At 51.4% G+C, this 6,000-nt stretch overlaps 1 protein-coding gene across 7 annotated transcripts in view; it reads left to right on the forward strand.

The window, feature by feature from the left end:
* The window catches only part of CDK12 (cyclin dependent kinase 12), an 83,237-nt gene extending 77,920 nt beyond the window's left edge, over window positions 1-5,317 (forward strand). For 6 of the 7 annotated variants that reach the window (XM_070394327.1, XM_070394329.1, XM_070394333.1 and 3 more), the window contains one exon: window positions 1,103-5,317. The gene's annotated coding sequence lies outside the window, so the exon portion shown is untranslated. The remainder of the gene's footprint in view (window positions 1-1,102) is intronic. The other variant, XM_070394328.1, reaches the window with a different exon arrangement.
* The last annotated feature ends 683 nt before the right edge of the window (window positions 5,318-6,000 follow it).

The following is a 6,000-nucleotide window of genomic DNA, read 5'->3' on the forward strand; positions in this document are numbered from 1 at the left end:
CTTCAGCCCAGATCTTCATCTGCACCTTTCTGCTGCCCTTGCCATCTGACCTCAAAATTAAAGTGAGGCCAGCCCCTTGCTCTCCCTGGCCACTCCCTATTTTAGCCAATGCCCAACCCAGAGCATCTCTTCCACCCAGCTGAGCACCAATATCTAGTTCTCACAGCTGCCTCTCATACAGTCCCCTTATCCTGACAGTGCCTCTCAGCACTCAGGTATTGGGGTCATAGATCTGGAATCCACTCCAGACAGTGTTGCTCTCTCTGACCCTACCTGTTCTCTGGGCCCCTAATGAAGTAGGTCAACTCAGGCTGTGGGCCAAGTCCTTGTGTCCTCATCAAAGACAACATCTGTCTCCTCAAAGATGATAATTCTGCGGAAGGAGATGAGACAGGCACAGGAGAGAAACCTCCATCCTGCCCAGGCCCTCACCCCAGATTCCACTGCAGGCACAGATTGAGGGTGAGGGCCAAGACAGCCACAGAGGCCTACACTCATACATGCCCCTGCACAGGCCTTCATGCCTCTGAGCCCCCAAATATGTGGGCCCCTCCTGGGCTCACCCAGCTACCTGTGCTGCTGCTGCTGCTGCTGCCAAGCCAGCCTTCTTTTATTCATGCGTTGTTTTATTGCTGGCAAATGCTGCTGCTTGCTGCTGTTAGAGGCGTTCCTGCCAAATCCATCCCAACATCTTGGCCTGGCATCAGGGCGGCATGCTAATGTGGAAATTTAAAGAGCCGCTCAGCTTTAAATCGGAATTTTAAATGAGCAGCAGTGCTCCTGAGGGACCCAGGCAAAATTGAACAGTATCTGATCCACCCTTCCTACTCCCACTCCCATAGAATCACCCTACTTTCTCCCCTCTGCTCCCCTTGACTTGGACATTAGATGAGGGAGTGGCATGGGGCACACTAGGGCAAGAAGGAGTTGGTACCAGATGGAGTCATCTGGGCCAGTAATGGGCTGAGATTCCCCGACTCAGGACCAAGGAGGGATCCACTGCCTGCTATCATGGGAAAATGGAGGCAGGGACTCTCCCCCCAAGGGAGTAGAGCTGGGGATGGTGAAACTGACATGCCTACCCCACTTCCCATTTTACCAGGAAACAAGAAGAGAAGGCCCAGAGCAGAGAAGAGGGAAGGTGGAATTCCAAGAAGACACTCATGTGCAACATGCAGTTGTGTGGACTGGGATATGTGCACACAGCTGTGCATGCAGGTCAGGATGTTTGCTGAGGCGCCCTGTAGCACATATGTACACAGCCCACACATCACCTATGTATGGAGAGAAATTATTCATATATGCAGGGCAGTCTTTCTTCCCATATCCAGGCCCCTGTCCTAACCAGAGCAAGCTGGTTTCTATAAGTTGCTAGCCTGAGCTGTGCTCCAGGTTTTCCCATAAATCCTAATGCACTAACATTCCCAGCTCCTGGCAGCTACCTTGAGTCAGCCATGGTGGTGACAGAGCCCCACAGCAACTCTGGGGCACTTAAACTCATTTTGTGCATTGTTGTGGCTACAGTATGGTGCCTTCTCAGATGGCCATCAGATGACAGGCTCCGACCTCTCATCTGGGAGAGGTAGCCTTGCTTTCAGAGGGAAGAATTGGCTAATGGGAGGTGAGAGAGGCAGAAGCTGTACCTGTCTGTTACCCCCTTTCCTCTTTACCTGTCTCCAGGAAACAGATGGCCCCTCATTATAAGAAAAACATATATTGTGCCCTGGCCGGTTGCTCAGTGGTTAGAGCGTCATCATGTGGACCGAGGGGTCAAAGGTTTGATTCCTTGTCAAGGGCACGTACCTCGGTTGCAGTTTTGATCCCTGGCCCTGTCGGGGCACATGCAGGAGGCAAGCAATCGATGTCTGTCTCTCTCTCTCTCTCTCTCTGCCTCCCTTCTTCCCTCTCCTCCCCTCCTTCTTCCCTTCCTCTCTCTCTAAAAATCAATGGAAGAAAATATCCTCTGGTAAGGATTAAAAAAAGAAGAAGAAAACATATATTGAGTGCCTACCCTCAAGGAGACAATGTGCTTAGTTTAGCACAGTGCCTCACAATTTTCTGGGCTGGGTCGATGACAGCCCTAAGAATCTGGATGTGCTGTCTCCATCGGACAGTCCACAATAACTTGCATGGCAACCTCAACCTCACCAATGTAAGCTGCCAAAGAATGCTCCCTGACCTTCCCCAGGATTCCTCCTCCCTCAAAGAAGGAGCCAGCTCCTTTATGGGTTGGTGTGGCTGCCAGCCAAGAGGCTTGGGGCAGGCCTGGGGCATGCAGCTGGCAGCTGCCCACCAGATCCCCAAGGAACACCTTCCTCCTCCACTCCATCGCCCCATTCAGATGGCCCTGGGCTGCAGGGAGTTAGAGCTCCCTGCTCCCCATTTCCAGAGTAAACCTCAAGCTAGAAAGCCCACCATCTTCCTTTCCACTGTAACCTGTTCCAAGATCCTCCACACAGGTACTTCTCCCAGGCAGGACCAAAAAGTTAATACACTAGGGTTGGGCTGGGACTAGGTAAGGGGCCTTGAGGAGTGAGACAGGGGCTAGAATTATGGGAGAAGTTCCTGAGGTCAAGAGATGGATGAGGAAGAACTCAATGGCAGTGAGATAAGATGGCAGGTGGTGGTGGAGACAAGAAGTAAAGGGGCTGAGTGAATCTGCCTCTCATCTAATTAGCAACATGTAAATAATATGCAAATAACCCCCTCTTTGTTTAGAGACCACAGGGTCTGTGCTTTTTGGAAGTGGCTACAGAGGGTCCACCAAGCAGTATCTCTGAGATCCTCAGACATGGGATACTCAGGCTCAACATAGACGCCATGGTGCAGCCATCGGGTTGTAGCTTATTCCCTGGATGGACTCAGTTTCTATAGGCCTCAGTTTCCCTATGTGTGAGATGGACTGGATGGACTCCAAGGCTTCTATCCAGTACTGACAGTCTGGGGTTCTCTGGTCAGGGGCCCAGCCAGGGGAATTAATGCCATTCTGGGGTGGAAACTACTTAGCTCTCTTGCCCCTGCTGTCCACCTCGGCAGTTCTGCCATGGTACCCCCCCACATCCCCATGCACCTGCCATTCCGAACATGTGAACATTTTCCTGAAGGCAGTGTGCTCCCCTACTCAATGCCTTTACCCCACTGTTTCCTCTGCTAGGAATATCCTTCCCACTTTAGTCCCTTACCTGGCTAACTCCTTCTCTAACTCCAACAGCCTTACCTACCTTATCCTTCCACCTTTTGGACATCCCTATGTATTGTTTCCTTGTATTATTTCCCACTAGACTGTGAATTCCTAAAGAGCAGGTACTAGGTTTTGTTCAAGATGGAATCTCCACCCTGGCCTGGTAGTTCCGTTGGTTAGAACATCATCCTGATACACCAAGGTTGAGGGTTAGATCCCCAGTCAGGGCACATACAAGAGTCAACCAATGAATGCATAAATAAGTGGAACAACAAATCTCCCTCCCTTTCCCTCTTTCTCTCTTTCTCTCCCCCCCCCTCCTTCCCTTGCTTCTTCCCTCTCTCTCAAATCAATAATAACAATAATAAAGAGACAAAATCTCCAATTTCCCAAGGCTGCTGTAATAAATTACCACAACCTTGGTTTCTTAAAACAACAAATCTCACATTTCTGGAGGAAGGTAGTTCAACGTCAATTTCACTTCATCAAAATCAAGAGGTTGTCAGGACTCTGTGTGCTCTCTGGAGGCTCAAAGGGAGAAACTGTTCTTTCAACTTCTAGGGGCTGCTGGCATTCCTTTGCTTGCAGTTGCATCACCCCAATTTCTACCTCTGTCTTCACTCCTCCTGCTACTCTTCTGTGTGTGTATAATGTTCCTCTGCATCTCTCTTACAAGGACATTTGTGGTGGCATTTAGAGCCCAGCCAGATGATCCAGGCAAAGCAATCTCTCATCCCAAGATTCTTAGCTTAATCACATCTGCAAAAACCCTTTTCTAAGATAAGGGAACATTCACAGGTTCTGGGGATTAGGATGTAGACATACCTTTGGGGCCATTATTAGACTACCAAAATAAGCAAAGGCACTTTTAAATTTGTTAAGCATCTACCACTTGATAAGCATCTACCATGTGCCAGACACCATACATATATTTTATATTTTTCTCACTGCATTTAAGTCTCCCAATAACCCTGAAAGGTAGATAATAATGCCTCCACTTTACAGATGAGGAAACTGAATGAGGCTCAGGGAGATGGAGTCACCTGTTCAAGCTCACATAGCTGGTAAGTGACAGAGCTAGGATTTGAAACCAGATGGGCTTGACTCCAAAGCCAGCATGATTTTTGCCTCACCAAAAGCCTTCAAGCCTACCCTGGGCTCTGGCTCAAATTTCTGACCTGAGTGTATGTGCAGAAACAGAAAGAGAAGTGGACAAGGGAAGGAAAGATGAGGCCCAGCCTTCCTACTGGTATCGACTCACTTTCTTTTGCCAAAGACCTCTTACCACCACCCCTAAACCTCCCCTACCACCTCTGACCCCTTGTTTAAGGAGCCTGGAATCTCCCCCAGTTTGCAGCTCCATGCCAACTACTGCTGCCCGGAGGGTGGCACAGTGCCTGGACTTCAGGCAAAAGATATATCACAGAACCAGAGGGATCTCTGGGGTCTCCTCTTTTACCCCTCTGTCCATATAGAGACCCACAGGACAGGGCAGACAGGGTCAGGGTAGTGGGCAGCAGAAGGGAAAATTAGCCATCTCTTCTTTTAGCTACCCTTTCTCCTCGCTTCTGACACTATTGTGTTGGGAAGTCCTCACTGAGGGCTGACCTTCCAGACATCATGTTGTAATGAAAGCTGGCCAGAATCAGATTGTCCAAGACTGTCCAAACCATAAAACGAGATTTTGGCTAAGTACCTTCACCTCTCTGGGTTTCTAATTCTTCATCTTTAAAATGGAATCGATAACGATGATAATTATAATACCCATCTCACAGGGCTGTTGGGATAATAACACAGTCCAGGAAAGAAGCGTCTAACTCACCTGGAGCAAGGGAGGTGCTGCGGGGATATTTTGTAACAGCCCCTCAGCACTCCAGCCGAAGCCCCTTTATCCTGGGTAACACAGGGCTTTGCTCACCTCAGCCGTCTGGTCTGCCTTGCGCGCTAGACTGTGAACTCCTCTTGGCAGGACCTTGTTCATTTTTTAATCACCGCTCCTTCTCCCCATTGTCTAACCCGCACTTGGCCACGTAGGATTGTAGGCTCGATCTACACTTGACAAATAAACAAGTGAGGGTATCAGTCGGACCCGCAAGTCCCAGGAGGCACAGAGCCTGACTCCCTCCCACCTCCCCTCCCCCGCTTTTGGGCACGACCCCTTTCCCCTGGGCTCCGGGAGCTAGCGGCGAGAAAAGGATGTTCTGCAGCTTTAAGATTTCTCTTGGGCGTCCCGGTTGCCAAGGCGCGGTTGTCAGGGGCCTGCGCCGAGCTGCGTCGGGCTTCCTCTTCGGCGCACCAGCTCCTCGCTTCCGCCACTGCAGCCCGCCGCCGCCGGCCCGCGCCGGCTCTGCTCTTCCGAACCGTCTGGCGGACTTGGCACCGGCCCCGACTCCTCAGTGCCCCCGCAGTGCGTGGCAGGCTGCGGCTTCATTATCCTGATTGATTCCTCCTGCTCCCGGACACCGTGGGGGCCCCGGCCAAGGAAGGGGGGAAGAGGCGGCATCTGCGGGCCCCTTTCTGGGCCCTCGCTCCCAGCCGCTCTTGTTCTTTGGGCTGCCGGCCCTCGGTGTTCTGCTGGTGTCCGGGCCGGGCTAGGACGCAGGGCCAGGCCGATCTTTGCTCCCACCATCCCACCCCACAAACCCGATGGGCAGGGAGAGCGCCAAGAAGGAGCGGAACTGTCTGGACTTGGTGTTGGGGACTAAGGTGCCAGCCCTGGGCCACAAATGCAGCGTGGGTTTCTGTCTCCGGGACTGCGCTCTGCAAATGCTTTGGGCCTTTCGCAGGAGGATATGGAAGGCTTGTGAAGAGAGCACAGT

This window comes from Myotis yumanensis, unplaced genomic scaffold (assembly GCF_028538775.1).
Source record: "Myotis yumanensis isolate MYYU_CA2020_CCGP unplaced genomic scaffold, mMyoYum1.0.hap1 SCAF_16, whole genome shotgun sequence".
NCBI classification, from domain to species: domain Eukaryota; kingdom Metazoa; phylum Chordata; class Mammalia; order Chiroptera; family Vespertilionidae; genus Myotis; species Myotis yumanensis.